A 12,245-nucleotide genomic window follows, 5' to 3' on the forward strand; every position below is an offset into this window, starting at 1 on the left:
CAGAGGTGAAAGAGAAACTCTTTAACCTTCTGCAAGCTTCCCCAGAAGATTTAAGACTTAGGGATGAGCCAGAAAAATTATTTCCAAGACAAGACAATTGCAAAGTTGCAGCAGATGAAGCATTTCTAGGACACAGCATCTTGAAGGTCAGCTCAGACCTCTAAATTACTGTAATCTTCACACAGCAGCACCCTCGGGGAAGGCATTATGTACCTTCCCTGACATGCCTTGCTTAGCTCCATAACCCCAGCACACATTATGACAACCATCAGGGATGGACATACAGGGAAGAAACACTGTACTAATGAGATTGTAGTTAGGTGTTTACACAGAGGGCAAAGGTTCTAAATTATTGGTGAAAGCTGGACAATAGCTAACTCCTACTTTTCTCCACCATGATACATCCATATAGATACACACATACAAATGTATGTATGTATGTATATATGTATCTGCTTTTATATGTATGTATATGTCTGAATATATATTTGTTTATATAAACATATTCTTAAGGTGTAGGCAGACTCAATTCATTACTGGCATTTTATCAGCTCATATAGGTAAACAAATTTCTCCCTTGAGGCTGTGCAAAAGAGCTCTTTGCTAGAAGATAAAGCCACACACCATGTTGAACTCCCCTGTCAGAAGGGTCATGATGCCACCTGATCTCTAGTGTTGCCATCACCCCTGCATATTCAAGTAGCAATGGAGCAACGCCACCATCTCCCAGCATGAAACAAAACTGAAGGCAATTTTATTAAGTGGGTTGAGAGATGGTGGATACGGATCCCCAACGGCAACAAAAAAGAGCCCATTAAAATCTGCAGGACCATGAAAGGTCTCGTGGAGAGAGAGTGTACTTATGCTTAACATTGATGTGGCTTGAATGCTTAAAAGAATGCACTGTGAGAGCTCCTGTTCTCAGGCCATTCCTAGAGATATTCTAAAACACCGAGAACAACCTGAATCCCGATATTTGCATGCAAGCCAGGCTATCCATAAGTGAACATGAGCATTTATCATATATTATTCATTTCCAATTCCATTTTGAAAGTTTCAGTCATTCAGTCAGGAGGCAAACTCAGTCCTAGGCAGCCGAGGTGGTCACTCACTCAGCATGAAGAATGAACAGCACAGAGTGAACAGCTGAAGCAGCAAACAGTTCAACAAATCACTCGCAAAGACTATTCTTATAAAATTGCCAGTTTAAGAAAGCACATCTGTAAACAATCAACTTGCACTCACAACAATTTGCAAACAGAATTCATGGAATGAATTACATGTTAGAAATTAGTCTGAATGGCTCTGGTCTTCATACTTGAGAAACAAACGTCTTTATGGCAGAGCTAAGACACTGCCAAATAATGAAATAGTGGAGAGGAGAATTTGTGGCATATGCACTCTTCCCCTTTCCAATAATTTAACTTAGAAGCTTCAGAAAGGCTGTCATCGTTGCTGGATCTGGACTTGAGGGAGAAAAAGCTCAACATATGATCCAAAGACCATTCTTGAGGAACGTGCTATCTCTGCAAGGGAAACAATGAGCAGTTAAGGTAGCCGGGCCAAACGCTCTGGTCAAGTAGGGCACGAAGTACTCTAAGATCAACACTGGGTCAGATCAACACAAATGTCTGACCTCCAGCTTGAGAGGTGCCTTCAACAAGGAATAAACCAAAGCCAAAAAATCCACAATATAATGGACAATGAGATGGCAAGAAAAATGTCTACTATCTCATACCTACAAGTACCATCCTATGCTATATCTAGTTTTAAAAATTTAAACATTTCCCAGGAAAGGCAACAAAATGCACAGAAAACAAACAAACAAACAAACAAACAAACAAAAAATGTAAGCTGGACACTTCACTCTTCCCGCAAAGGAACAATATCTCAACATGTTACTGATGCCTATTTACTCATTTTTCCCCTAATCTGTAGCAGATTTCAGCAGGAAGCTACCCTCTGTTTTCTCCCCAACCCTTTGGCTCTCTCAGAAATGGGAAGAAGGCAATGGCTTTCCTGTTTATGTGTCTAACTTATACTGATGTAAATATGATACACTGTGTTGCTTTATATAATGCAGGACCAAGTAGCATGACATCACTTCTGATAGCACTGACTGCATGCCGTTTCAGGACCAAGTAAATATATAGGCAATTACCTCTGAGAATGATTGAAAGATCTTGTCTGCTTGTGGCTCAAAAGCCACACAAAACCTATAAAAAAATACAATCTTAAAGGCAGGCACTCAGATCCAACATGTGTCAACAATACAAATTAAACATGCTGCATATGGAATTTAAAATGTCAAGAACATTACACCTGACGTTTTAAAGTTGTAACAACAGAAAATGTGATTCACGTGTGGTCCTCAGAATACATTTTAGTGGCCAAGAGAAGTGCTATCATCAGCAAAGACTTGACACCAAAACTTAACCATAAATAACCCTGCAGTATTTAGAGGTTAAAGAACAGATCACGTTCACAAATGTTAGTATTTGCTTAATTGTTTATGTGCCTACCACTGAGCAAATCTGTGCTCACACCTTGTCTCTTCAGCACTTAACATTTAAAGATGTGCAGCCATTACTTTACAGAATGAAAGCACACTGGTGTGTGTGAGTGCAGATAGTCCTGGTATGGACACGCAGATGTAATATTTCAATGTAGATGCAGTAAAGGGCTTTTTATAAAATTAAAATTAACTTAAAATTAACTTAATCTTAAAAATACTTTAAAATATCTGCATGTAGAACTGATTTTGAGGCAGTATAGGTAAACTCTTATGCACTATACTCTCAGCCTGTTTAATATCTGCAGTTCTCTTTTGCATTAGCATATAATTATTAATGTCTACATTTTATCACAAAGATGTAGATGCAGAATCCTCAATTTTCCCGTAGAACAACAGAGCAACTACATTTCTATTGTCATGTTCCCTCTTTTTTTTTTTTTTTTTAACAGCACAATTACTGAATAATTCTATTGTATGAGTCATTTATGCAGCTTCACCTGAGATGTAATAAAAAGAGACTGAAACTGGCTGAAAGCCTCTCCTGAATGGAAGAGGATAAAACACTTCTTTTTAACAGAAAAACTGTAGTTCCTTCACAGATTCACTTATGACTGTACACAGAGACATACATAAGTCCAACCACACTTAATTCTGTGCTGTTACACGTAATGAAGTCTGAAGTATTTCAGAGAGAATAAGCATCTGACATTTGCAGACAGCTTTTAATATAAACTGCATAGTATGACTTACCTTGTATGTTTGTAACGCGAATGTTAAGCATAATTAACAGATGGATTAAAGTAGCTATGTTCTTTCTAAACCCCCATTTAACTCCAACTTGCCAAGATACAAATATGGACAAAAAAAAAAAAAAAGCATGACAAAAGTTTAATGACTTTTCTAAGACATTAGCTATTATTAAAATAATAATATCAGACAATATCAGTGTATAATCATCAAATATATATGGTACTTGAAGCAGCTTCATGAAAAAAGGTAACAGCCCTCAGTGTTTGGGATTTTATCTACTTCAGTCCATTCACTGTAAAAATGGTTGTCTAGCACCTAATATGAAAGTGTAGAAATATGCTGAAATATGCTTTCATACATTTCACACACGCCCTCAAGGAGACTGCAGCTTGGTTCAAAGTTGTCAATCCACTGTCTGAACATGGCAAACATGTTTGGTTGTGTCATGATGTATATGTATCATGATATATGTAGATGACAGCATGCAGTTGCATTGCTGTACAATTATCTAACTACACAAGATATACATAAAACTGCATATAAACATTAAGAAGAACCCTCTTACAAATAACTCTTCTCTTACTGTCTTCTCCCCTTCAGGAAGCTCTTACAGAGAAACCTGCCCTTTACAGGAAAATTACGGTGATTAGTTCCAATAACTTGGACAGCTAAATAAATATTTACAGTTTGAGACCATACAGTAAAAACTCATTTGCATGGACCTAGGTGACCTCATATGGATTATCAATTTTTGCAATTAGTGTGTAAATAAATAAACAGGATTAAAAAAGTCAAGGATACTGAATCACACAGTGTACTTTGTTCATTTATTTTGACAAGCAAGGCTTTGTTTTAATTGTGAATAATAATGCTACCATCATCTTTTAGTTAAAGTATTATGGTATATTTGATAAAAAGGACATACTATGAAAATATATCTGCAAGGTTACAACTCTCTGCAAGGGAGATAAGTTGAAAAGCAAATATGATCCAACCATGTCTATATTTTCAAAGGAGTATTAACTTTTTTTTCTTTCATTTTAACACAAAAATTCATTATATGTTTTAGTTTCAATAAACCACAAAATGTGTTTCCAGTTCTCAGTTGCTGAGGCATTATTATTATTATTATTATTATTATTTTAATTTCATGCTTCCACATACGTTTTCCTTACTTTACTCTTTTTCTGGTGTTTTCAAGGGTACCAGATTAGTTGTGTAATCTCAGGCAAAGCAGATTCTCCATACCTTGGCTTAGCCACCTACAAAAACTATGTAAAATGCTGATTCTGCAGAATTAGTATGATTAATCAATGTTCATAGAAGCACATAGCTTCAGAATGATAGCAGGATGTATGTAGGAAGTCTCAACACTTACTCAGTTTCCTAAGTTTGAAGCCTCAACAGAGTAGTAAAAAACAGGTTAATTCCACTTTAAATGTTAAAACTATTAATGAGTCATGGTTTTCACATTTTAGAGACAGAACGTGCCATTATTTCTCTAAATTAGAGCTGCCATTTTGCTAATGCACCCCAGAATACACTGGAAGTGTATTAAGGTATAAATGCCATGCTCCTGAGACAGAAGGACTGCCAGAGATTTTCAGCAAGTTCTATTTTATGGTTCTCCGGTGTGTAAAAATGTTAATGCTTAAGAACAGGACTTTCCATATGTCATCAAACTGTCTTTAATGTCTCCCTGCTCTGAGCTGTATTCCCTATGACCAATTCTGCTATCAGACTGCTAGAGCAGCAGCCACTTAAATAACTGTTGAAGATTAATTATTGTCATTATTTCACAGGAGTTCCCAGCACGTATAAAATGGTAGATAAACTTTATGGCAAGACAGGGACTGTGCTGCCTTCCACACCCTCACCTTCCTCCTCCCTCCCCACCAAATCCACATGATGTGGAAAAATATTCAGAACTGTTCCTAGTTCATCACCTGTGAAAGTCAATGGACAATAGATCGGGCTGTAGTCTTGCTACTAGAGGTCATGCTTATAAGGGCTGGAGCACTGTACTGCTGCTTAGATATGATAGCAATTGTAGTGCAAATGCTTACTAAGTAAAACAGCATGTTTTACTCATCATTAGCATTGTTTTTATCTGTTAAAATATCTCTTTAAATAGATTTGTTGGTTAATAACATTTTATATTAATGTCTTGTGTTGATCATTAAAGAACAGATTGGAAACTGAAGTAGCTGTGCCTAATTAAGTAACTATTACTACTCCAGTAATGGGACATGCGAAGCATTTTATCTGCTTTCTTAGCAGATTGTTAATTTAAATGGCTGGCACAGTGATAAACCAGTTAGAGTTAATCAGCTGAACAAAACTGTGCAAAGACGATGTAAGGATCATTTTAATGCTAACTTGGAAGGATACTGCTGCTGTAAAATATAATAATTAATAATTAATAGAGTTGATGAGAAACTAATTTCTGAAAAACTGGACATAATTCTAAAGTTACTCATGGGTAAAAGTCCCTGAATTTCTTCAGCATAATGGCCCGAAAAAGTCTCACGTTCTAATGAGAAAAACAGACTTCTAGCAAGGGAAGCCAGTATTTCTCTGCCTCTATACCCACACTGAAAGCAACTGCAAGGGCCATGTACAAGGCTGCAGCCCTGAAGGACTATGTTTTCAACAGTAAAAAACACAAAAATGTACTTTGTGTGCTTTCAAAATCTCAATTAAAGTCTTCTTACCAGGTACCCAAGGTTTCAGTTGCCTATGGACCCTTAGTAAGAAACTGTGCTTTCAAATTATCAATGCTTAATTAGGTTGTTTGGTGGTGGTTTTTTTTGGTGGTCGTGGCAGTGTTCATTTTTGTTGTTGTTTACTTTGTGTGTACAGGATTTCAACTAATTTACTCAAATATTAAGAGAAATGTTGGGGTAGGATTTTCTGGGTGTGTGGGGTCAGGGTTGTTCCATAGCAATACAAAGTGAATACAGCTTAAAGGATGAGGACCTTGGCCCCACTGTTTTATTAATATTGACTTATTTGGGGTGTCATACCAGTTCCATGATTTGAAAAACTATGGACTTTCTACTGTTCAGATAAGGAAGGGCAGTGGAACGAAGACTCTTTTGTCTCAATAGTAACATTTGATTTTGTGAACTGAGGAGATGTCACTGAGCATTCAGGGGGTCGGATGCTCACTGTGATACACTCTTTGGGAACCTGTGCATATATGCCCAACACAAGTTATCAACCCAATGATCCTGCAGCTATTAGAGATGTCTCCAAATAGCACTTCTACACCAGAATGTAGAGGAATCAAATGGAAAAATATCTATTTCAACAAGCAACCCACTTCAGGCTGCACAACTCTTCTTGAGGCCTATTCACCTTGTGACCACTGTAGCTATGTCTTGTCCACAAATGTTGAACCTCAGTCAATGGAAAAATAATAACAAGAAATTCGGTCCCAAATTCTTGCCTCAAATTTGTCCAGTTTTAGACAGTAAATCTCACAAAGTTAGTGTATTGTAATCTGATTACTCAGACCTGTAGAGCACAAAGGATTACAACTGTAAACATGGTTTCCAGGTTAACAGATGAGGAACTCCAAGGGGAAAAAACATTACACAAACACTGAAATCAGTAGGACTAAACAGGAGTAATAGTCTGCTGAATTTTAATCGAGTTTAATAATGGTCTGGATTTTAGGAATAAATAAAATCGCCATGTCTGAACCACTTTCCCTTGAACTCCACGGAGATGTGCTGGAGTTACTCTGCAGGGCATCCCACTTCAAATCATCAACATACTTGGGACAGACAGTTAAAATTACCATAGGATTAAATCTATAATGCTAGAGTTAATTTATACAAAACAGACCGTGACTCACATATTAGCAGTTTTTATGTTCCGTAGATCTATACTGCAGAAGAGGATGAAAATATCTTTAATGAAATTATGACAATGACAAATATTCCATCTTTCCAGAATCTATAGGCAACAATGAAATAGAAGATTCTTTAGTATTGTATGTTTCATAAATTTCTGCTTAAAGAAATGCAGAAAGGAAGAAAGGCAGCTTATGTTTTTGCATAAATCTGCAAAGTGGAAGAAGCAGCACCTATGTTAAGGAACAGACAAATTAAATATATTTTTATATAGGTTTTTAAAGGATGACATATCAAAGACATTTGCATTGGGTCACTCAACCTGATAGAATGAGGACTGCAACATTTAAAATGCCTTCTCCAGAGTCTTTTCAAGGTCAGAAAAATGTTTAAAATAAACTAGGAAATGAGGAAAAATAGAGGAGCAGGTAAGCTAAATGTACTTATCTGCCTTGTCAGCCTTCTTTGAGCTAGCAAGCAGATCAGCCATGAACCAGCACATCCTCAGAATGCCACAGAGATGCAGATGTCTTTGAAATGTCTTCTTCTTAAACATCTGTCTGGGCAAACACATCAGGAGGGTTTCTTGTCTCACCAGCCCTTTGCCGGTCTGACATTGATGTAAAAATTGCCATTTCCATGAAAATGCCAGCCCTTATTCAGAAATGTATCCAACGTCCCTGTGAGCACAGAGAGCTCCATATTCATTATATACATATTGCTTGTGTCATGTAACTGGACTACTTTTTGGCTTTAAGTTGATATGCCTTTTTTTTTTTTTTACAGTATGTATGCTGACATACAGTAAATGTATGACTGTATTATTCCTCTTTCTCAGCTGGAAACCACACTTCATTTGGAATATTTTTTTTAAGATTATCAGCAAGAAAGCCAAATGCTGGGTGAATCATTATTAAACACAGTAGGCATGACTTTTCCTATGAGTCCTATGGCAGCTTTATTTTCATTCAGGGATCACTAAAATATCTTCATGTAACATTTCATAAGATTTTTTTTAAATCATTGTCCTTGACCTCTTAACAAAATAATAATCCTTTTATTCTTCTAATCTGCATAATTTCACAGCACTACTGATCCACAAAGTTCCATCCCCAACAGGGTAAGTCAGCTGCTGCAGAACAGAGATGCCAGACAGAGATCAGTGAGAGACTGCACGTTCCCCTGACCCTCCAGCTTACTGTACAGGGATACAGACATGGAGAATCAGATGGATCCAAACATGGCAAGGGATGAAAAGAACAATGAGAAGGGATTCTATAGATACACTGGCCAGAAAAGAAAGGACAAGGAGAGTGTACTCCCTCTGATAGACAAGGAGGAAGAATTGGTAATGACAGACATGGAGAAGGCTGAGGCACTCAACTACTTCGTTGCCTTGGTCTTCACTGGCAGTCAGGCTTCCCATGTGTCTTGTGCTCCTGAACCTCTAGGTAGGGGCTGGAGGAGCAAAGTCCCACCCATTGAAAGTGAAAAGCAGATTTGAGACCACCTGATAAATCTAAACAGGTACAAGTCTGTGGGGCCTGATGACATGCATCCCAGGGTCCTGAGGGTCCCGAGGCTGATGAAGTTGCTAAGTTTCTCTCCGTCATAGCAGAAAACTCCTGGCAGTCAGGTGAAGGCCCTGGTGACTGGAAAAAGGTAAATATCACTCCCTTTTTTAAAAGGGATAGAAAGGAGGACCCAGGGAACTACAGACTGGTTAGCCTCACCTCTGTGCCTGGCAAGATCATGGAACAGATCCTCCTGGAAGCAATGTCAAGGTATGTGCAAAACAAGGAAGTGATCTGAGACAGGCATCATGGCTTCACCAAGAGTAAATCGTGCATGACCAATCGGGTGGCTTTCTATGATTTAGTGACTGCATCAATAGACCAGGGAAGATGGGCCAATGCCATCTACCTGAACCTCTGTAAGGCCTTCGACACACGTGGGACTGAGTGAACCCTTAGCAAATTTGCAGATGACACTAGGCTTAGTGGTGCAGTCAATACAACAGAAGGCAAGGATTTCATCCAAAGGATCCTGCACAAACTGCAGAAGATGGTACATATGAACCCCATGAGGTTCAACAAGTCTAAGTGCAAGGTGCTGCACCTGGGTGGGGGCAATCCCAGACATGAGTACAGACTGGAAGAACTCATTAAGAGCAGCCCTGCAGAGGACTTGGGGGTTCTGACGGATGAAAAGCTTGACATGAGCCAGCTGAAGTGCCAAAAACTGACATGCCAGAGAAGATTCTTACTGAATAATGCCTGACACTGCATGGGATAGGTCACTCTAAATAAAATGAAGTGTTTACTTCACAAAATAAAGTGAATAATTTTAATCTGTAAATTTAAAACTCCTTTGGTCCTGCATTAATGTTTCTTTTCCACTTATTCCACAAGCTACAGAAGGAACACAAGAATCTGATGTTTTGACCCCACCGGTCTTATTCAACCCATACAAAAATGTAGCTATTCTTGATGTTGAAATATTTTCTGGCACCACTGCCTTCTCGCTGTCAAGCACCAAATGTTGCCCCATGAAGTACCTGACAGCACAAAATGCTGCTCATCCAGACATGAAAACCATACATGAAGGCAGCCTTCAAACAAGTGCTGAGCACTCCAAATCTTCTTTCAGATCCAGCTGCTATAAACATCTGTCTATAAGTACCAAGCTAAAGTTTATTTGTGCTTTGTCAGCAAGCAGACTTTGTTCCAGACTTCCTCAATGCCTGTATTATTAGTCCATGCATGCTGAATTATTAGAGGATAAGCAGGAAGCAAAGCTGCTCTGGTTGCTTACAGCAGGGAAGATAGGGAGAAGCTGAAGAAAATCAGAACATTCAACAGCTGTACATATAGATGGTTTCTACTCTAAAAAAGTCAAAACAAAAGGATGAGGAAATATTAATTCCCCTCTCCAGGAATCTCCTCTTCAATTATCCTAATGGAAGCATGGTCTACCTCTTCATAATAACATCACTCATTCCCAGAACTTAAATAAAATTAATTCTTAATAAATATCAAACCTGCAAACAGAAAAACATGAGAAGTATAAATGACATGTATTCAAGTCTATACAGACTGGCAGAAGTCTTTCTGCAATCAAGCCTTATTCAAGAAATTTAGCAACATTCAGCACTTCCACAGAGAGAGCATCTCAACTGGAGAGCAGCCGCACAGAAAGGCACCTGGGGATTCTGGTCGATATCAAGTTGAACACTAGCCAGCAGTGTGCCCTGGCAGCCCAAAGGGCCAGGTTTAGTCCTGGGGTGCATCAGGCACAGCACCACAGCTGGTCATGGGAAGGGATTGTCCTGCTCTGCTCTGTGCTGGTGAGGCCTCACCTGATGGAGTTCAAGAAGTGTTTGGACAAGGCTCTCAGACACATGGTCTGATTTTAGAGTGGTCCTGTGTGAAGCCAGGAGTTGGACTCAGTGATCCTTGTGTGTCCCTTCCAACTCAGGATATTCTGTGATCCTTCCTTGCTGCCTCAGCTTCAGTATGGCCAATGTCCCTCCTCTACCACAGGAACTGGTCTAGCATCAGTACCTTACACATGCCACCTCACAGGCAAGACACCTGCTTCCCTAGTGAATAATTTGTACCCTACAACATTTAGAAAACTATCAGGGTGATCTTTAAACTATTCATTTTTGATAACTTGGAAAGATTGATGGAGTAGGAAAAGGGAAACAGACTACCTAAAAGCAAGGAAAATAAAGGAAATTAGAGAAAATGCTAAGGAGAACAATGGTGACAGGTTTAGGCAACATGGTCTGTGATGACAAGTAGAAGGAACTGTGTTTGCTCAGCCTTGGCAAAAACGCTGAGGAGAATCTCCAAAAATAGTTTAAGATTTGTAGGAAAACATGAGATGATCAATATTCTCTCATATTCAGTGTGAGGGACACAAAAAATAACCAGCTTCAATGATAGCAGAAGACACTTTAGGAGAGCTCTCAGGCAAACCTTTAAGAACTGTTTCAGTCTGGATGAGGTTGCCTGGGGGGCTACAGAATGTCTCAAACATTTTGAAGAAAATATTACACAGTGAGGGATGGACCAGGCGTATTTATCTTATCGCGATGAACAGAAAAGAACTAGCTGGCCTTTTGAAGTCATTCCCAAGCCCACACTGCTATGAAAATTACCTGCTTTGTAAAGAACTTAAGGAATGCTCTCAGAACCCTGAGTATAGACTGCAAGGTGGGGCAAAGGTTTTCCTCAGCACAGAGGCCAGGCTCCATGGTGCTTGGCTCAGGTTTCAAGAAGGTCCAAGGCAAACAACAGGGAGCAGCAAGGGCTGGTTGCTCCATGAAGGAAGGGGAGCAGGGAACTGAAATACAACTGTCAATCAAAAGGGGAACAAACCCCAACAAGACCTCTCACAGCCCTTTCGTACACTTCTTTCACAGCAGTTGGTCTCAAGACCAGGCAGACGCTCCATTGGCTAGAGGGAAGGGGGTACACTCAGAGACCTGACAAAAACTTAAGAAATGACATAGAAACCAGTGCTGTATTCATTTACCTTTCCTTATTAGGTACCTCCTAATATTTTTGTGTTGTTTATATGTATTATCTCCAAATTTCTACTCTGGTGTCACTTAACATTTTAGTTGCCTCTTCAGGGGTGCAAATATAGTTCAAAGGTAAAACAACTGATCCACCTCAATAATACAAAATCCTGGCACACATATGGATAATACTAATATACCGAAAACTTGTCCGCTTGGAATGAATACACCAAATGGGTAAAAAATTATAGCAAAGGAGTATGAATGTTTGGATTGCTGACAGTAATTGGAATGATTTAAAATTTTAACAATATTTTAGTCAGGTTTTATTAAATAGCTCAATTTCAAATATACTCTGTAATTGCAGTATCTTTATAAAAATGGAGAGATGAGGATTGCAGGTATTCTTACTGACATAATGAATAGAAGTGGTTGAGATTATGCTGTCTGTTGAGTAAAAATCATAATGTAAATATGATAAAAAAATTACTGATAGTAGAAATGTACTATCTTTTTCCTGTTTTTTTAAAGAAAAAAAAAAAAACTTCATTTATTTCAAGGCTACCCATTACAGGAGCAGCACACCTAGCTT

The sequence above is a fragment of the Anas acuta genome, chromosome 2, assembly GCF_963932015.1.
Source record: "Anas acuta chromosome 2, bAnaAcu1.1, whole genome shotgun sequence".
Classification (NCBI taxonomy): Eukaryota; Metazoa; Chordata; class Aves; order Anseriformes; family Anatidae; genus Anas; species Anas acuta.